General features: G+C 44.6%; 2 protein-coding genes across 3 annotated transcripts in view; one reads left to right on the forward strand and one right to left on the reverse strand.

Annotated features, from left to right (window-relative positions):
* The window catches only part of TAF1A (TATA-box binding protein associated factor, RNA polymerase I subunit A), a 471,716-nt gene that overhangs the window by 369,534 nt on the left and 79,850 nt on the right, over window positions 1–22,332 (reverse strand). The window lies entirely within an intron of this gene.
* DISP1 (dispatched RND transporter family member 1) overlaps window positions 8,315–22,332 on the forward strand; it is a 74,921-nt gene continuing 60,903 nt past the window's right edge. The window contains exon 1 of the mRNA XM_075863370.1: window positions 8,315–8,456. The gene's annotated coding sequence lies outside the window, so the exon portion shown is untranslated. The remainder of the gene's footprint in view (window positions 8,457–22,332) is intronic.

Genomic DNA, 22,332 nt, shown 5'->3' on the forward strand with positions numbered 1-22,332 from the left:
TGTCAGTTCTCCTGTGTGGTGTAGTATAGAGGAGCTGTCAGCTGTCCTGTGTGGTGTAGTATAGAGGAGCTGTCAGCTCTCCTGTGTGGTGTAGTATAGAGGATCTGTCAGCTCTCCTGTGTGGTGTAGTATAGAGGATCTGTCAGCTCTGCTGTGTGGTGTAGTATAGAGGATCTGTCAGCTCTCGTGTGTGGTGTAGTATAGAGGATCTGTCAGCTCTCCTGTGTGGTGTAGTATAGAGGATCTGTCAGCTCTCGTGTGTGGTGTAGTATAGAGGAGCTGTCAGCTCTCCTGTGTGGTGTAGTATAGAGGAGCTGTCAGTTCTCCTGTGTGGTGTAGTATAGAGGAGCTGTCAGTTCTCCTGTGTGGTGTAGTATAGAGGAGCTGTCAGTTCTCCTGTGTGGTGTAGTATAGAGGATCTGTCAGCTCTCCTGTGTGGTGTAGTATAGAGGAGCTGTCAGTTCTCCTGTGTGGTGTAGTATAGAGGAGCTGTTAGTTCTCCTGTGTGGTGTAGTATAGAGGATCTGTCAGCTCTCCTGTGTGGTGTAGTATAGAGGATCTGTCAGCTCTCGTGTGTGGTGTAGTATAGAGGAGCTGTTAGCTCTCCTGTGTGGTGTAGTATAGAGGATCTGTCAGTTCTCCTGTGTGGTGTAGTATAGAGGAGCTGTCGGCTCTCCTGTGTGGTGTAGTATAGAGGAGTGTCAGTTCTCTTGTGTGATGTAGTATAGAGGAGCTGTCGGCTCTCCTGTGCGGTTTAGTATAGAGGAGCTGTCGGCTCTCCTGTGTGGTGTAGTATAGAGGAGTGTCAGTTCTCCTGTGTGATTTAGTATAGAGGATGTCCGCTCTCCTGCGTGTTATAGTATAGGGGATCGGTCAGCTCTCCTGTGTGGTGTAGTATAGAGGAGCTGTTAGCTCTCCTGTGTGGTGTAGTATAGAGGAGCTGTCAGTTCTCTGTGTGGAGTAGTATAGAGGAGCTGTCAGTTCTCCTGTGTGGTGTAGTAGAGAGGATCTGTCAGTTCTCTGTGTGGTGTAGTATAGAGGAGCTGTCAGTTCTCCTGTGTAGTGTAGTATAGAGGATCTTTCAGCTATCCTGTGTGGTGTAGTATAGAGGAGCTGTCAGCTCTCATGTGTGGTGTAGTATAGAGGATCTGTCAGCTCTCCTGTGTGGTGTAGTATAGAGGATTTGTCAGCTCTCCTGTGTGGTGTGGTGTGGTGTGGTGTGGTATAGAGGAGCTGTCACTTCTCCTGTGTGGTGTAGTATAGATGAGCTGTCAGTTCTCCTGTGTTGTGTAGTATAGAGGATCTGTCAGCTCTGCTGTGTGGTGTAGTATAGAGGAGCTGTCAGTTCTCCTGTGTGGTGTATGTAGCATAGAGGATCTGTCAGCTCTCCTGTGTGGTGTAGTATAGAGGATCTGTCAGCTCTCCTGTGTGGTGTGGTGTGGTATAGAAGAGCTGTCACTTCTCCTGTGTGGTGTAGTATAGATGAGCTGTCGGTTCTCCTGTGTTGTGTAGTATAGAGGACCTGTCAGCTCTGCTGTGTGGTGTAGTATAGAGGAGCTGTCAGTTCTCCTGTGTGGTGTAGTATAGAGGATCTGTCAGTTCTCCTGTGTGGTGTAGTATAGAGGAGCTGTCAGCTCTGCTGTGTGGTGTAGTATAGAGGAGCTGTCAGTTCTCCTGTGTGGTGTAGTATAGAGGATCTGTCAGCTCTCCTGTGTGGTGTAGTATAGAGGAGCTGTCAGCTCTCCTCTGTGGTGTATGTAGCATAGAGGATCTGTCAGCTCTCCTGTGTGGTGTAGAATAGAGGATCTGTTAGCTCTCCTGTGTGGTGTAGTATAGAAGATCTGTCAGCACTCCTGTGTGGTGTAGTATAGAGAATATGTCAGCTCTCCTTTGTGGTGTAGCATAGAGGATCTGTCAGCTCTCCTGTGTGGTGTAGTATAGAGGATCTGTCAGTTCTCCTGTGTGGTGTAGTATAGAGGAGCTGTCAGCTCTCCTGTGTGGTGTAGTATAGAGGAGCTGTCAGCTCTCCTGTGTGGTGTATGTAGCATAGAGGATCTGTCAGCTCTCCTGTGTGGTGTAGTATAGAGGATCTGTCAGCTCTCCTGTGTGGTGTGGTGTGGTATAGAGGAGCTGTCACTTCTCCTGTGTGGTGTAGTATAGATGAGCTGTCGGTTCTCCTGTGTTGTGTAGTATAGAGGACCTGTCAGCTCTGCTGTGTGGTGTAGTATAGAGGAGCTGTCAGTTCTCCAGTGTGGTGTAGTATAGAGGATCTGTCAGCTCTCCTGTGTGGTGTAGTATAGAGGAGCTGTCAGCTCTCCTGTGTGGTGTATGTAGCATAGAGGATCTGTCAGCTCTCCTGTGTGGTGTAGAATAGAGGATCTGTCAGCTCTCCTGTGTGGTGTAGTATAGAAGATCTCTCAGCACTCCTGTGTGGTGTAGTATAGAGAATATGTCAGCTCTCCTTTGTGGTGTAGCATAGAGGATCTGTCAGCTCTCCTGTGTGGTGTAGTATAGAGGATCTGTCAGTAATCCTGTGTGGTGTAGTATAGAGGAGCTGTCAGCTCTCCTGTGTGGTGTAGTCATGGCCGGCCTTAGCTATGTTCGACCAGTGCGGTCGCACAGGGCGCCAGCCGCCACACGGCCAGAGGGGCGCCAGCGGGTGTGTGTATCCCCGCGCCGTTGCAACTACCAGCGGGGATACACACACTAACTGCAGTCGCACCCGGGCGCTTCTTCACTTAGTGGCTACCGCTGTAGCTGCCATAGCGGCTGATAGCGGTGACACCGGACATGAGGACGGTGGCGCCGCTAGCAGCTGCTGTGGCTGCTATAGCGGTATCGACGGCACTATAGCAGAGCAGGGCGATATCTCCCTGCTCTGCTGTCTACTAGCGCAACTGTAGCTTCCTTCAGCTACAGCGGCGCTAGTAGACAGCAGAGCAGGGAGATACCTCCCTTGTTCTGCTATAGTGCCCCCCTGTAGATATCAAACCCCCCCTTCCAGGATAGCGCCACCGTAGCTCCCTGAAGGAGCGGAATCCCCATGTGGCCGGGGATTCCGGTCCTGGAGCGCTGCTTGATGCCTCTGTCCATATATGGACAGTGACATCAGGGAAAACTCCTGAAGCGGAATTCCCGGTCACAGCATTGCAGACTCTATGATCGGGGATTCCACTCCAGGAGAAGCCAATGACGTAATGGACACAGACGTCAGAAGCTTCTCTTGGAGTGGAATCGACGGTCATAGCGTCTGCAATGCTGTGACCCCCGGGGATTCCGCTTCAGGAGTTTTCCCTGATGTCACTGTCCATATATGGACAGAGGCATCAAGCAGCGCTCCAGGACCGGAATCCCCGGCCATACGGGGATTCTGCTTCTTCAGGGAGCTACAGTGGCGCTATCTATACTGGAAGGGGGGGTTGCTATCTACAGGGGGGCACTATAGCAGAGCAGGGAGGTATCTCCCTGCTCTGCTGTCTACTAGCGCCACAGTAGCTCCCTGAAGGAGCGGAAACCCCGTGTGGCCGGGGATTCCGCTCCTGGAGCGCTGCTTGATGTTTCTGTCCATATATGGACAGTGACATCAGGGGAAACTCCTGAAGCGGAATCCCCGGTCACAGCATTGCAGACTCTATGACCGGGGATTCCACTCCAGGAGAAGCCAATGATGTCATGGACATAGACGACAGGAGCTTGTCCTGGAGTGGAATCGACGGTCATAGCATCTGCAATGCTGTGGACGGGGATTCCGCCTCAGGAGTTTTCCCTGATGTCACTGTCCATATATGGACAGAGGTATCAAGCAGCGCTCCAGGAGCGGAATCCCCGGGCACACGGGGATTCCGCTCCTTCAGGGAGCTACAGTGGCGCTATCTTTACTGGAAGGAGGGGGGTTGCTATCTACAGGGGGGCTGTGGGCTGTGTGGCACTACCTACAAAGGACAACTGTGCAGGAGCACACAAAATACCCAGCTTTCCGGGTATAAAAAAAAAAAGTGTGGAAATAAACTAAGATATAACTTTTATTGAATCTAGCTAAAAGGATTAATCCTTTACTCAGTTATAACTTAGTTCATTTCCACAGATTTATTTGATAGCTGGGAAAGCTGGGTATTTTGTGTGCTCCTGCACAGTTGTCCTTTTTTGAATGCCTATTGCCGGCCAGCTATCGGTCATTTCGTAGTCCTTGCACTACCTACAAGGGGGCTGTGGGCTGTGTGGCACTACCTACCAGGGGGCTGTGTGGCACTACCTACTAGGGGGCTGTGTGGCACTACCTACCAGGGGACTGTGGGGCACTACCAACCAGGGGGCTGTGGGCACTACCAACCAGGGGGCTGTGTGGCACTCCCTACCAGGGGGCTGTGTGGCACTCCCTACAGGGGGCTGTGTGGCACACTCTACAGGGGGCTGTGTGACTCTATCTACAAGGGGGCTTTGTGGCGCTTTCTACAAGGGGGCTGTGTGGCGCTATCTACAAGGGGGCTGTGTGGTGCTACCTACAAGGGGGCTGTCTGGCGCTACCCACAAGGGGGCTGTGTGGTGCTACCCACAATGGGCTGTGTGGCGCTACCTACAGGGGGAATCTGTGAGTGGGGGTCTGATGGTCATTTTACTGAGTGGTGGGCTGATGGTCATTTTGCTGTGAGTGGGGGGCTGATGGTCATTTTACTGTGAGTGGGGGGTTGATGGTCATTTTTCTGTGAGTGGGGGGCTGATGGTCTTCAAGTGGTTTTCACCTCTGACCGCCAATTGAAATTAATAGGAGGCAGAAGATACCTGCTGCGCTCGTTTGGAGCTTTTTTCCTGCGTCTTTTGCATTAGTTTCAACAGCTTAAGAAAAAACACAAAAAAAGGTCACCCAACGCTGTCAGTTGCTGAAGGAATTTTGAGGCAGATTTTTTATGCCTTACAAAAAATGTGTGTGAACATGCCCTACGAGTGGAGTGCTTGTTCTTAGATTTTTTCTGTCTTTCTCAAAACAATTTTTGGTAGGGGGGCCCTGAGGACATTTTGGGAAACTCTGTACTAGGGTCCCGTCATGGAGCAGCTCAGTTCGTCATGGGAACGGGGCCTAGGTGAGTACAATTTTTGTTTTTGTTTGGTGGCACTGTCTACAAGGGGGAGGTGCGGGGACTGTATGGCACGATCTACAAGGGGGAGGTGGGGGACTGTATCACACTGTCTACAAGGGGGAGGTGTGGGGGGCTGTATGGCACGATCTACAAAAAGGAGGTGGGGGATTATGGCGCTGTCTACAGGTAGGCTATATGGCAAAATCTACAGGGGGGCATTATACTGTGTGGGGGCCACTAAGCGGACATTATACTGTGTAGGGGTACTACAGGGGGCACAATACTGTGGGCACAATTAGAGGACAAAATACTGTATGCTTGAAGGGGTTGTAATATATTATATTATTAAATATTATTATTATACTGTATGGGGGCACCAAAGGGGCATTATAATTTTTTTATGGGGCATTTTTTTTTAATGATGGGGTGGGGCGCCGAAAGATCATTTCGCACAGGGCGCCATCTATCCTAGGGCCGGCACTGGGTGTAGTATAGAGGATCTGTCAGCTCTCCTGTGTAGTGTAGTATAGAGGAGCTGTCAGCTCTCATGTGTGGTGTAGTATAGAGGAGCTGTCAGCTCTCCTGTGTGGTGTAGTATAGAGGATCGGTCAGTTCTCCTGTGTGGTGTAGTATAGAGAGAGGATCTGTCAGCTCTCCTGTGTGGTGTAGTATAGAGGAGCTGTCAGGTCTCCTGTGTGGTGTAGTATAGAGGATCGGTCAGTTCTCCTGTGTGGTGTAGTATAGAGGATCTGTCAGCTCTCCTGTGTGGTGTAGTATAGAGGATCTGTCAGCTCTCCTGTGTGGTGTAGTATAGATGATCTGTCAGCTCTCCTGTGTGGTGTAGTATAGAGGATCTGTCAGCTCTCCTGTGTGGTGTAGTATAGAGGATCTGTCAGCTCTCCTGTGTGGTGTAGTATAGAAGATCTGTCAGTTCTCCTGTGTGGTGTAGTATAGAGGATCTGTCAGCTCTCCTGTGTGGTGTAGTATAGAAGATCTGTCAGTTCTCCTGTGTGGTGTAGTATGGAGGAGCTGTCAGCTCTCCTGTGTGGTGTAGTATAGAGGAGCTGTCAGCTCTCCTGTGTGGTGTAGTATAGAGGAGCTGTCAGCTCTCCTGTGTGGTGTAGTATAGAGGAGCTGTCAGCTCTCCTGTGTGGTGTAGTATAGAGGAGCTGTCAGCTCTCCTGTGTGGTGTAGTATAGAGGATCTGTCAGCTCTCCTGTGTAGTGTAGTGTAGTATAGAGGATCTGTCAGCTCTCCTGTGTGGTGTAGTATAGAGGAGCTGTCAGCTCTCCTGTGTGGTGTAGTATAGAGGAGCTGTCAGCTCTCCTGTGTGGTGTAGTATAGAGGATCTGTCAGTTCTCCTGTGTGGTGTAGTATAGAGGATCTGTCAGCTCTCCTGTGTGGTGTAGTATAGAGGAGCTGTCAGCTCTCCTGTGTGGTGTAGTATAGAGGAGCTGTCAGCTCTCCTGTGTGATGTAGTATAGAGGAGCTGTCAGTTCTCCTGTGTGGTGTAGTATAGAGGATCTGTCAGTTCTCCTGTGTGGTGTAGTATAGAGGACCGGTCAGCTCTGCTGTGTGGTGTAGTATAGAGTTGCTGTCAGCTCTCCTGTGTGGTGTAGTATGGCGGAACATCATAATATACACTTCAGATGCTGCAGAACTTTTGGGAAAAAGGGATGCGGATGTTTCATATCAATCAATGGTGGACAGAAAGCCCCTTCTTACGCTTCAAAAAAAAGTACTGCAGCAGTTGATTGTCCCTTCTATTATAAATTATACCTCATATTTCGACCTGTATACATATAATGAGAGGGCCCTCCACTAGCGTTGATCTGGAACGGCGCTACATATTACCCAACAGATGTGAGTCATGGGTATACACAGCAAGATACACTGTAAGGGTATGTTCACACGGCGGGGGTCCGTAACGGCTGAAATTACGGGGATGTTTCAGCCTGAAAACATCCCCGTAATTTCAGCCGTACCGGCATGTGCAGGCGCTTGAACGCCGCGTCAATTACGGCCGTAATTAGCGCTGCTATTCATTGGAGTCAATGAATAGCGGCTCCAATTACGGCCAAAGAAGTGACAGGTCACTTCTTTGACGCGGGCGTCTAGTTACGCGCCGTCATTTGACAGCGGCGCGTAAATATACGCCTCGTGTGAACAGACAAACGTCTGCCCGTTGCTTTCAATGGGCAGATGTTTGTCAGCGCTATTGAGGCGCTATTTTCAGACGTAATTCGGGGCCAAAACGCCCGAATTACGTCCGTAAATAGGCCGTGTGAACATACCCTTATACTTCTCTGCTTTATTCCAGTATTAGTAAATATGCCGGATTATCCAATTCATTGGTTTTCTACAAGGTTGTGACCTTGGATGCTGAACATCTTTGCGCACCCAAACTTCCTAAGGGTGTGTTCACACGGCAGCGTCCGTAACGGCTGAAATTATGGGGCTGTTTTCAGGAGAAAACAGCCCCGTCATTTCAGCCGTAACGGCATGTGCAGGCGCTTGAACGCCGCGTCCATTACAGACGTAACTGGAGCTGGTTTTCCATGGAAAACGGCTCCATTTACCTCTGAAGAAGTGACATGACACTTCTTTGGCGCGGGCGTCTATTTACGCGCCGTCTTTTGACAGCGACGCGTAAATATACGCCTCGTGTGAACAGACAAACGTCAGCCCATTGCTTTCAATGGGTAGATGATTGTCAACGCTTTCAAGCCGTAATTTCGGACGTAATTCCAGGCGTAAAACGCCCGAATTACGTCCGTAATTTGGCCGTGTGAACAAACCCTAAAAAAGTGGTAAATTCTATTCGCTACCACTAGATGTCACTAGAGTCAAGCTCCCAGCACTAGACTCCTCACTTCTTGTATACAGCACATAATAATGATAATAGATGATTGCTGTTTGTAGATCCTACAGATATTATGTCATCAATGTACCCAAATCTGTGCACTGGTGACACTGGGGCACAATAATCCCCATCTCACTACAAGTCCCCAAGCAGTCAGAGCCTTGCCCATCCCTGCCCCAGGGGTTAATGTCATTCATCTCCATATATTGTGCATTGCAGGGAGTCTGTGTGAGCTGAGCCCCAGTCCCAGTGCAGTGGGGAGGGGGTGCAGAGGAGCAGCAGGGGCACTGTGCATGTCCTCAGGCTGCAGGCTAATACAGGGATTATGTCAGTGACACAGGAAGCACTCTCTCTCCATAGCTTCCTGTGCTGGGATCAGAGGAGGAGCTGGGCGGCTGTGGTAGTTGCACACTGACTGCTGCAGACCTGGTGCAATGTATCCACACAGCTGCATGGGAAGTGGATGTGGGGGAGAAGGATGTGAGCAGACAGCAGCATGAACATACAGGACACAGCAGGTATGGAGGGCTCAGGAGCTTGTCATAACCAGGTGCCTGTGGAACCACAAGTGCCAGCAGTTGTGGCTGCACACAATCTGCCCCTGGCACAGGCTGGTACATAATTGGATCATTAAAAACTTTTTTTTTTTGTCCCAGAGTAGAGAAGAAGTTTGTTGTCACTGAGGAAGTAAGATCAGATACATTGTTGCAACATGGAATGTAAATCGTGGGGACAATTCACAAATATTATTGGTTTGTGGGATGACAATGTTTAGTTCTGCTGCTTGTAGCTCTCCAGTTGCTGTAGAACTACAACTCCCAACATTCCATGTTAGTCTTCAGCTGGGACGTGTAACTTCACAGCAGCTGGAGGGTCGCAATTCCTAAAGATTTCTTGTATCTGACAGTCAGGAGTCTGGGAGAGTGGGGGCGACAACTTTGCCGTCTGTTTTGGCTTTGAATTGTCACCCAACTTTCTCATGCTCTTTTCTGATCTGCCAATCGGTGGTATGGAGGATCTGGGTGGCAGCTGTTCTGGCGGTTGAATTGGTTGTCACTCAGCTTTCCCAGAAAAGGATATCATGTCTGGATAGGATATAAACCCCTTAACGACCAGAGTGTTTGGGATTTGGTGCACGAGGTGGTTTAGCGACGCTTTATTGGACTACCCAAAAAACTTTTGCATTATTTTTCTTTTTGACACATAGAGCTGTTTTATTTTCATAATATATATACTGTTATAGATTTTTTATATATATATGTGTGTCATTTTATTTCTTTTTTGCTTTTAGTTTTTATCAAATAATGATTCTTTAATTTTATAGTTATTTTTTAAATAAGCAGATTCAGACAAAAATAAAGTGTAGAATGTGTTTCCTATTCTGTTTCGGTATTTTTGACATATAGTAGGTATAATTGTGGCACGTGCCAACCCACCTCGCAATCTGTTTTTTATTATTTTACTTATTTTTGTGTATATATATATATATATATTTCCTAGTTGAAATCCCAGGACTACGTGTCATACGTTTACAGCGTGTGGTTAACAATTGCGCCATTTAATGATATTAGAGGGAAATGTTTATTGCTTGACACGTACATAAAATATTTTGTATTGTTTTCAAATGTACAAAAGTGTTGTAAATTTGTGATCTGTATAATCTATAATGACAATACGTTGCGGTCTGTGTAATCTATAATGACAATACGCTGCGGTCTGTGTAATCTATAATGACAATACGCTGCGGTCTGTGTAATCTATAATGACAATACGTTGCGGTCTGTGTAATCTATAATGACAATACGCTGCGGTCTGTGTAATCTATAATGACAATACGTTGCGGTCTGTGTAATCCATAATGACAATACGTTGCGGTCTGTGTAATCTATAATGACAATACGTTGCGGTCTGTGTAATCTATAATGACAATACGCTGCGGTCTGTGTAATCTATAATGACAATACGTTGCGGTCTGTGTAATCTATAATGACAATACGCTGCGGTCTGTGTAATCTATAATGACAATACGTTGCGGTCTGTGTAATCTATAATGACAATACGCTGCGGTCTGTGTAATCTATAATGACAATACGTTGCGGTCTGTGTAATCCATAATGACAATACGTTGCGGTCTGTGTAATCTATAATGACAATACGTTGCGGTCTGTGTAATCTATAATGACAATACGCTGCGGTCTGTGTAATCTATAATGACAATACGTTGCGGTCTGTGTAATCTATAATGACAATACGCTGCGGTCTGTGTAATCTATAATGACAATACGTTGCGGTCTGTGTAATCCATAATGACTATACGTTGCGGTCTGTGTAATCCATAATGACAATACGTTGCGGTCTGTGTAATCCATAATGACAATACGTTGCGGTCTGTGTAATCTATAATGACAATATGTTGCGGTCTGTGTAATCGATAATGACCATACGTTGCGGTCTGTGTAATCTATAATGACAATACGTTGCGGTCTGTGTAATCCATAATGACAATACGTTGCGGTCTGTGTAATCCATAATGACCATACGTTGCGGTCTGTGTAATCCATAATGACAATACGTTGCGGTCTGTGTAATCTATAATGACAATACGTTGCGGTCTGTGTAATCCATAATGACCATACGTTGCGGTCTGTGTAATCTATAATGACAATACGTTGCGGTCTGTGTAATCCATAATGACAATACGTTGCGGTCTGTGTAATCTATAATGACAATACGTTGCGGTCTGTGTAATCTATAATGACAATACGCTGCGGTCTGTGTAATCTATAATGACAATACGTTGCGGTCTGTGTAATCTATAATGACAATACGCTGCGGTCTGTGTAATCTATAATGACAATACGCTGCGGTCTGTGTAATCTATAATGACAATACGTTGCGGTCTGTGTAATCTATAATGACAATACGCTGCGGTCTGTGTAATCTATAATGACAATACGTTGCGGTCTGTGTAATCCATAATGACTATACGTTGCGGTCTGTGTAATCCATAATGACAATACGTTGCGGTCTGTGTAATCCATAATGACAATACGTTGCGGTCTGTGTAATCTATAATGACAATATGTTGCGGTCTGTGTAATCGATAATGACCATACGTTGCGGTCTGTGTAATCTATAATGACAATACGTTGCGGTCTGTGTAATCCATAATGACCATACGTTGCGGTCTGTGTAATCTATAATGACAATACGTTGCGGTCTGTGTAATCCATAATGACAATACATTGCGGTCTGTGTAATCCATAATGACCATACGTTGCGGTCTGTGTAATCCATAATGACCATACGTTGCGGTCTGTGTAATCTATAATGACAATACGTTGCGCTGGTTTATCAATCTCTCTATGAGGCTATGTTCACACACAAACTCAAAAACGTCTGAAAATATGGAGCTGTTTTCAAGGTCATTTTTGCAGCGTTTTTTTACGGACGTTTTTGGAGCTGTTTTCAATAGTCTATGAAATATAGCTCCAAAAACGTCCCAAGAAGTGTCCTGCACTTCTTTTTCGAGGCCGTTTTTGTACGCGGCCGTTTTTAATAAGGATATGTTCACACACAAACTCAAAAACGTCTGAAAATACAGAGCTGTTTTCAAGCGAAAATAGCTCCTGATTTTCAGACGTTTTTGTAACAACTCGCGTTTATCGTGTGAACATACACCAAGGCCCAACTTCTGAAACCTGTCTAACAGAAAGACTGGCTTTGTTGCCTATAGCAACCAATTTAGAGCTCATCTTTCACTTCTGAAAGATGGCCTGTGATTGGTAATACCTTTTTTCTCTAAGTAGTGTTTTTTTTTAATCAACTTTATTTATAAATGAACTGAAAACATTTGTAAAATGTCCTCTCCTTTTTTTTTTTTTTTTTTAATATATTGAACTTAGCGGAGTCGACTTCGCTATTGATTCCGTCGGAAAACCGGAAACCTGCCGGAATGCACGTCATAAATGCGACGTGCAGAATGCCTTAGGGCCTGTTCACATCACCGTTCGCTTTCCGTTCCGGGGTTCCGTCGGAGGTTTCCGTCGGGTGAACCCCGCAACGGAAAGTGAACGGAAAGCATTAGCGATGTTTCCGTCACCATTGAGATCAATGGTGACTGAAACGGAAGCTGTGCTTTCACTTTCACTTTCGTGATGTGAACAGGCCCTAAGGCATTCTGCACGTCGCATTTATGAACTACATTTAGGGGTTATTGTCGGCGTAAACTCTAACACTGTCCATAGGGTTCCGTTAAGCTCCGTTCACATCTGCGTCGGAGGCTCGGAAAGGTCACAAACGCCGACGGAACCTATCAAAGTCAATGGGTTCCGTCGGCAACCGGCGGTGTCCGTTGTGCAAGTAGTGAAGTAGACCATGCGGTATATGTTTTTTAACATCGGAAATTATGGGGGGACATACCACCAGTCACCGGTATATGCTAAATATATACATTGGAGAGCGCTTGGGCGGGGACTTGATGCTTTGCGCGGGGACTCGACGCTTTGGGCGGGGACTCCGGCATTGTAGAGCGCCTCACGTCACTGTCCATATATGATGTCGAGAAGCTCACACTTCAGGTAGCGCTCTGCCCGCGGGGTTCGGATGACGTAACCCTCTGTATGCCTAGATAGAGGGATACGTTGCAGTCTTCGGTCGTAGCTAGACCTCAGACAGAAGAAAAAAATGTGATTATGGCCGTGTTCACACAACGTTTGGTCCGTAAACCCCTACAGGCTGTCGAGTGTCTTTTTGGCATCCGCCAGACCGGTATATGTTATCTGTTTGTTTTTTGATGTATAGAAAGCCTGCTGGGCTCTTATATACAGTTGGCCACCATAAAAAAACGTATACTGTGCGTTTTATGGGAGCCCCTGTTTAACTTAGGGAGATTTTCGCCAAATGTAAAGTATTAATATAATGTTAACAAAGCCTAACACCGAATTCTAAAAAATAGTGATGCCAAGCAGACACACGCCGCCATCTTTGACATATGTTTTACACATTGAATGCAGTGGGATACTCTGCCGCATGTTTGTATAATAAATTAATTGTTCCATAAAATGTGCATTAGCAAAATGGAGCGCCGGATGTGCGCCATATTTTGGAAAGACGGCAATTTTAATCTTGTTCTGAGACATGTTTGACAGACGTGGAAAAAAAAGATGCATAAAAGTCGCAATATTAAATGACTTAGGACATTTGCGCCAAATTTATTATGCCCAATTTTTTATGAGCATTGTGAAGTGGCGTAAGCCTGTCTAGTATACTTGACGTATTATCTAGTGTGCGCCATCTTAATATATCTGGAGTAATTGCCCCAAATTAAACATTTCATCTTTCCCTTGTACATTGCCCGATTTATGCCAGTTATTTGGACCAAGCCATGGTCTACGTGAACGCCAGGCTGGATGGTTGGTAATACATACGATATTTACTCCATGTCGACTGACTGACTCCATGTTATATTGAGAAGAGCTGTCCAGTTTCTGCTTGTGCCGTGTTGAGCCACCAGTATTTTCTGAAATCCCACATGATCTGGACATAATTTTCGGGTACTTTAGGTTAGTTTTTTTTTTTTTTGTCCTGAGAAGTCTAGGTACGGGTTGGGGCTGCGTCGGTTCTAAACTGGAAATTATGCTGGGGCCAGTTGACTAATTATTAAAAAAATAACGGGTTTTTCAAATAAATTCTCTGTAAACCTGTCAGTAGACTGTAGGTTTCCCAAGGCCGGAGATATCCCCCCAGGAGCCAACTTTTTAGGCCGTTACCTACTGAGTTCTTACTGCCAGGCCACTAAATCTATCAGATTGGCTACCTGGTATCTAAAGTCTACAGCCCTCTGTCCATCCCTATTAATATGAAGCTGCACTAATGTAGTAAAGGGGTTTTCTGTGGTCTAAGATATGAATGTGGGATCTGTGTGGATACGACCCCTGGGACCTCCACCAAACAGAAGAACGAGGGGCCCACGGTTAAAGGCTATGTACACCTTTTTAGTAAATAATGTTTTTAGTTCTTTTGAGCACTTTTTGAATTGACTTTTATTTTTTTTTTAAATGTACGATATCGATCACATCTAAGTTAATCAACTTAGATGTGATCAATTAGATGTGATCGATATCAGGTGGATCCACTTTTGTATGTGTTTGGGTACAAAACCCCTTTAACACTTAGGCCTTATTCACACGAACGTGTATTACGTCCGTGATACGCACGTGAAAATCACGCACGTCTCACGGTCCTATGTTAGTCAATGGGGCCGTTCAGACAGTCCATGATTTTCACACAGCGTGTGTCCGCTGCGTAAAACTCACTACATGTCCTATACTTAGCCGTGTTTCTTGCATCACGCACCCATTGTAGTCAATGGGTGTGTGAAAATCGTGCACGGCACACGGAAGCACTTCCGTGTGCCGCGCGTGATTCGCGCTACAGTTGTAAAATAAATGGATGAAGACCTAAAAGCACCGCCTGCTGTTGTTTTGTAAGGCTGGGTTCACACTACCTATTTTCAGACGTAAACGAGGCGTATTATGCCTCGTTTTACGCCTGAAAATAGGGCTACAATACGTCGGCAAACATCTGCCCATTCATTTGAATGGGTTTGCCGACGTATTGTGCAGACAACCTGTCATTTACGCGTCGTCGTTTGACAGCTGTCAAACGACGACGCGTAAATTGACTGCCTCGGCAAAGAAGTGCAGGACACTTATATACATTATATGCGGGACACTTATATACATTATATGCAGGACACTTATATACATTATATGCGGGACACTTATATACATTATATGCGGGACACTTATATACATTATATGCGGGACACTTATATACATTATATGCGGGACACTTATATACATTATATGCGGGACACTTATATACATTATATGCGGGACACTTATATACATTATATGCGGGACACTTATATACATTATATGCGGGACACTTATATACATTATATGCGGGACACTTATATACATTATATGAGGGGCACTTATATACATTATATGCGGGACACTTATATACATTATATGCAGGACACTTATATACATTATATGCAGGACACTTATATACATTATATGCAGGAGACTTCTATACATTATATGCGGGACACTTATATACATTATATGAGGGGCACTTATATACATTATATGCGGGACACTTGTATACATTATATGCGGGACACTTGTATACATTATATGCGGGACACTTATATACATTATATGCGGGACACTTATATACATTATATGCGGGACACTTATATACATTATATGTGGGACACTTATATACATTATATGCGGGACACTTATATACATTATATGCGGGACACTTATATACATTATATGCGGGACACTTATATACATTATATGCGGGACACTTATATACATTATATGCGGGACACTTATATACATTATATGCGGGACACTTGTATACATTATATGCGGGACACTTGTATACATTATATGCGGGACACTTGTATACATTATATGCGGGACACTTGTATACATTATATGCGGGACACTTGTATACATTATATGCGGGACACTTATATACATTATATGCGGGACACTTATATACATTATATGCGGGACACTTATATACATTATATGCGGGACACTTATATACATTATATGCGGGACACTTATATACATTATATGCGGGACACTTATATACATTATATGCGGGACACTTGTATACATTATATGCGGGACACTTGTATACATTATATGCGGGACACTTGTATACATTATATGCGGGACACTTGTATACATTATATGCGGGACACTTATATACATTATATGCGGGACACTTATATACATTATATGCGGGACACTTATATACATTATATGCGGGACACTTGTATACATTATATGCGGGACACTTGTATACATTATATGCGGGACACTTGTATACATTATATGCGGGACACTTGTATACATTATATGCGGGACACTTGTATACATTATATGCGGGACACTTATATACATTATATGCGGGACACTTATATACATTATATGCGGGACACTTATATACATTATATGCGGGACACTTATATACATTATATGCGGGACACTTATATACATTATATGCGGGACACTTATATACATTATATGCGGGACACTTATATACATTATATGCGGGACACTTATATACATTATATGCGGGACACTTGTATACATTATATGCGGGGCACTTGTATACATTATATGCGGGACACTTGTATACATTATATGCGGGACACTTGTATACATTATATGCGGGACACTTGTATACATTATATGCGGGACACTTGTATACATTATATGCGGGACACTTATATACATTATATGCGGGACACTTGTATACATTATATGCGGGACACTTGTATACATTATATGCGGGACACTTGTATACATTATATGCGGGACACTTGTATACATTATATGCGGGACACTTGTATACATTATATGCGGGACACTTGTATACATTATATGCGGGACACTTGTATACATTATATGCGGGACACTTGTATACATTATATGCGGGACACTTGTATACATTATATGCGGGACACTTGTATACATTATATGCGGGACACTTGTATACATTATATGCGGGACACTTGTATACATTATATGCGGGACACTTGTATACATTATATGCGGGACACTTGTATACATTATATGCGGGACACTTGTATACATTATATGCGGGACACTTGTATACATTATATGCGGGACACTTATATACATTATATGCGGGACACTTATATACATTATATGCGGGACACTTATATACATTATATGCGGGACACTTATATACATTATATGCGGGACACTTATATACATTATATGCGGGACACTTATATACATTATATGCGGGACACTTCTATACATTATATGCGGGACACTTCTATACATTATATGCGGGACACTTATATACATTATATGCGGGACACTTATATACATTATATGCGGGACACTTATATACATTATATGCGGGACACTTATATACATTATATGCGGGACACTTATATACATTATATGCGGGACACTTATATACATTATATGCGGGACACTTCTATACATTATATGCGGGACACTTATATACATTATATGCAGGACACATATACATTATATGCGGGACACTTATATACATTATATGCAGGACACATATACATTATACGCGGGACACTTCTTTGCAACGTAATTTGAGCTGTTTTTCATTGAACTCAATGAAGAGCAGCTCAAGATTTACGAGCGTCTCAGACACCTCGCATAATGCGAGGAGGAGCTTTTACGGCTGAAACGAGGCAGCTGTTTTCTCCTGAAAACAGTCTGTCATTTCAGCCGTAAAAGCCAGCTAGCGTGTGAACATACCCTCATCATAAAAACAGTGTCATAAAGCATTGCATATGCGTGAAAATCACGCAGCCACACAGCACATACTGATGACACACGGAACAAAACCGCACTGTCCATGCTTGTGTGTCTGGCATTGAGCTATTCAAGTGAATGAGGCTAAACTGCACTACCAGATAAAGCCACATGGATGAGAGCGGCGCTGTGTTGGGTAAAAAAAAGGTTTTTTTTCCGGGATTTTTATATTGATGACGTATCCTTTAGGATAGGAAATCAATTTTTGATTGGTGGGGGTCCAACTCCTAGCACCGCACCTATCAGCTGAGTAAAGGGGTCGTGCAGCTGCAGAACCAGGCACAGCATCAACCGTATGTATGGTGCTTTGCATGGGTAAACAATGAATGAGACCTTCCTTCAGCTAATCGGCAGGGGTGCCGAGAGTCGGAAGCCCCACCTATTGAATATTGCTAAAGATAGACCTTCAATATTAGGCTTCGTACACACGTAGTGGACTTGCGGATTTTTGCAGCAAATCCACTATGGAAAATCTGCACCAAATTGTGTGGAATTCACTGCAGAAAAACAAGTGTCTGCAAAAAAAAAACAAAACTTGGCGCTCCCATGGCAACACTTCCATGGGTCTCTGTACACCCGGTCTCTAGCGACCATGTTTCGTCACATGGGACTACTGTAGACAATCACATGTGTTCGTCGGATCGTGGGTGTATGGAGACCGAGGGAAGCGGTGACGGAGGAGCGCCAGGGAGGTGAGTATAGTGGTTTCTTTAAACTTTCTGGATTTGCAGATTTTGCTGCGGAACCACAGGTAAAGGGTCACTCCGACTCTTCAAGGGAGTGATTCCGACACCAGGCAAATATTAGGGAATTGCCGTCTAGCAGTTTTGGGTTTAGTTAACTTCACTTTACCTACATTTTAAATTCTGCTCGTTCACTGACTAACAAATCGATGAAGTTCTTTGCCGCTATCTACAAAACTCCCATCGACACCGATACCGTTGTGTTCATAGTCCACGCCTCGTCCTCTTGATGACATCACAGAACTGGTTCTACCCTGAATTTGCAGAAAAATATTATTGCCCCCCCTCCCAGTGTTAAATATTGAACCTTGTGTTTTGCAGGAGCCCTCTCTATGTGGTGTTGGCTGAAGACTGATCTGCTCTGAGCTTCTGTGCGGACTCTCACATATCTGCGAATACGCCCCAGACATTCCTCGCAGGTACGGAATGCATTCTGTGATATGAATTACAAACACAGCGTGTGGGTGATGCGCCCATTGTCTGCAGTATTTGCTGATCCCTATTCTGCCTATGAAATGCTTCCAGTATTTTTCTGCGGAGGTCAGTCCACGCCTCATTCCAGCCTTATCGCCCCGCAATCTTTGCCTATGCTGCTTATTATCGGACAGTAATACATTAGGATCAGATGTTATATGGGAAAATCATGTAAAGAGCATTTCATGGCTAATGACCTAAATCCCTACGGCCCATATGAACCGCACAAGTAGCGAAATTTAGATTTCTGCACCAGTGGGATTTTGAAAGAAGAGAAGCAAGTAGAAATCCCAAATTATTCCAGAAGGCCGCTCTTCGATCCCAAATAAAATGTACTTTTTGTGTCTTGTCCCAATTACTTGCCTTGCGCCAGTCCCCAATCTGGAACAGGCCAATAATACTGTTCATCCTGAGCCTCCTGGTTCATTAACCTAATGCAGAACTGCTATGACACCGATAGATCCTGAGGATAGATGTAAATCTGCAAGAATAGAGATTTATTTGCCATTTAGGGTCTCTGAAAAAGTGGGTGACAACCTCTACAGGCAGTGTAAGGGTATGTTCACACAGGCTATTTTCAGCCGTTTTTTGGGCTGTAAACGTCCCGAAAAACGGCTGAAAAATCGGAAGCAGAACGCCTACAAACATCTGCCCATTGATTTCAATGGGAAATACGGCGCTTTGTTCCGACGGGGCGGTTTTTTACACCTCGTTTTCCAAAAACAGCACGTAAAAAGACGCCCGCGATAAAGAAGTGCATGTCACTTCTTGGGACGTTTTTGGAGCCGCTTTTCATTGACTATAGAAAAACAGCTTAAAAAACGGCCGTAAAAAATGCGAGTTGCTAAAAAAACGGCTGAAAATCAGACCTTTTTTTAGTAATCGTGTGAACATACCCTAGTGGTTGTCATTAGTGATTGTCACCTTTGGAAAACTCAGCTGTGTAGGAGATCAAGATAACCCAAGAACAGCTGGGGGCAAGTCAGATTTTGTCAATTGGTGATGTATGTAAAGGGGTTGTTCCGCTTTACTTTTATAACCTGTCCAATTAGAATCGAAGCATATAATAGGTTTGGGTCGTACTTTTGGGATACCCGTCGTTACAGAGAGTGTGGGGCCCTAAACTGTTTCCCCACTTTGTTTCTGCACGGAGCGTGGCTGTGCACATGCGGCCAACACTCTTTTCAGGACAGAGACCTGAAGCCCCACGTTCTCATTCTGGGGTCCCCACCTATCGTATTTTATGACCTGTCTAATTGTAGGGAGCGGGGCTGTCGTGGGTCAACCTGGTTGTTCTAGATCTGCTGATGTTCTGGTTCCCGATGTTTAGTTGTGACTAACAGACCTAGAAAGTTGCCTTTTTAGTCCTATTTGGGGTTTGGGTAATAGTATTGACTATTTTTGAAAAATGTTTTTTAAAGCCTCAGTGATCTGACATTTTTGCCATCTCCCTTTCTGGGTCCACTCATACCTTTCCACAATCCCTATATCGCTCTACAGAACTCTACTCAGTTTTGCTACGTTGGGATTATCGCTTCACAATTTTGGGGCTCAGGTTGTGGACTTGTCGGGGGGCAGTGGAGGACATGATTGGGTTAGCGACTTTCTGTGAGATGTTTGTCTGTGCTCTGCCAGCACCGTAATGGGGGTACCAATCCTTCCCTATTTTTTATTTTTTTAAAGGAAGGATCCTTTACATTACCCAGAGATGTACACATCCAGATTTTTGTGCACGTTCCTCTTCATGAGTCTCGGCTTGTGACCCCCGTATGGGACGTGGGATCATCTGGTTTCTGTCTTTCCTGCCTCTTGTACAGGATGGGTTGTGATTTCCTGATCTCATGGGAAGCAATCTAGGAGTCTGGGATTAGGGGAAGCTTGAGTTATATATATTGGATGGGGAGATAACGGGAGGAGGTCTGTCTATTCGCAGTTGTCTGTAAGTGTCGGAATGTGGAGGACTTGTCTGTAATCGGGAGAATTTACCTATTATTTCTCCATTTATTTATATATTTTTTTCAAAATGGTCACTAATACCCAATATTCTTGAATGATATATTGCAGTGGTCTCCTACCTGTGGCTTGCTCTCCAGCTGTTGTTTTAAAACGGCAGCTCCCAGCATGCCCCTACACATGCCAAGCTTGCTGGAGGGCTACATCCCCTACCCTACAGTAACTGACATAGCGCCATCTATATTTACTCATTTAGGCTCATTTACATATTCAGCTGAGCTGCAGTACCACACACAACCACATGAACAAGAGTGGCGCTGTGCAAGGTATTACAGTATTAACGCAGTCGCTGACCTTCTTTCTGCTAAACGGTGGTGGTACCAGGAGTTGTATCACCACCAATAACTGATTGAATGCCTATTCTTGGGTTTTGCCACCAATTCTATATACTGGTAAACCCCTGTAAGAGAGTTTTTCTGGGATATATCATTGGAGACAATCAATGTGTGATCTATGGGCGTCCAATTTTTTCCCCCCAGTACAGCCACTGATCTGCAAAACAAAGCACTGCCCCTTTACTTCAGTAACTAACACAGCGCCGTCCATGTGGCTGTGGCTGGTACTGCGGTTCAGCCCTATTCAAGTGAATGGGATGTGATGCATTACCGGACATAATCACATGGAGTAGAGTGGAGCTGGGTTGTGTACTACAGTAAAGAGGGCATAGACCCTTATTTCTGCAGATCGATGGCTGTCCTATGGGTATGGACTCCCACCAATAATACCTTCCTGGACTATTCTAGGAATAGACCACAAGTGTTTGAGACCATTAATGAGTAATCTGTGAGGAACCAACCCTCAGGATTCACGCTCTTCACTACAGTTATTGACATCGCACCGTCCATGCGGCTGTGTTATCTACTGCAGCATAGCCGAATTCAAGTCATTGGGTCTGAGCTGCAGTACCAATCACAGCCACAAGGACAGGAGTGGCGCTGTCTGGTAATGCAATAAAGTGGTTGTGGCCCCTTCTTTTGACTGATCGGTGATCATAGTGATGGTGCGACCAGATCACACCTTGATGGTCTCCGTTACATCTCAGAAAAAGCCCTTTTATAAGTCTTGGATACAACTCTTGACATCAGCCGATACACAAGTGACTTTGTCTCTTTAGAAACCACCAAGAGACAAATGTCTGTAAATTTTTTCCATATCTTCCGCTTTCGGCACCATGAATAGATGCTTTGGACATGGAGTTTTTAGTGTGTGCTCAATTTTTTTTGTTTCTCTAGTTTGCTGTAAGGCAAAAGGATTAAGTTACAAAAAATGGGAACTTTTTCTGCCTCCTTTGTTATGAATTCCTTGCACTGAATGGTTGTCATAATAAAAATGAAAAAAAATTGAAGTCCCTTCGATTAGATACGGTACAATGTGCGATGCTGGAACATGTTGCATTTGTGCCGAACACTGAAACGCGTCTCATGTCTGCGTCTGTCAAGTCATTGTTCTTTTGTGTCTCTGATAAGTCTAATAAATAAGCCCGCGTTGATTTTCCAGGGCCGTGATGTGCTGTATAATGGCTCTGAGGATTTGGCAGGCTCTCCGTATTACCCACTTAAATCTCTCTCCAGCAGAGCCGCACATTACTGAGAAAATGCTGTTTGGAACCGTTACAAATTTCTGTTTGTCTAACGCTAATCGTCTGCAAATGTTACAATTTGTGCCGGCAAAATAATATTCTTAACTAATTTATAAAATTGTCTCCGAGAAGTGGATGAAAGTCAAATAATTTTTTTTCTTAT

Source organism: Rhinoderma darwinii, chromosome 4, assembly GCF_050947455.1.
Source record: "Rhinoderma darwinii isolate aRhiDar2 chromosome 4, aRhiDar2.hap1, whole genome shotgun sequence".
In the NCBI taxonomy this organism is placed as follows: Eukaryota; Metazoa; Chordata; class Amphibia; order Anura; family Rhinodermatidae; genus Rhinoderma; species Rhinoderma darwinii.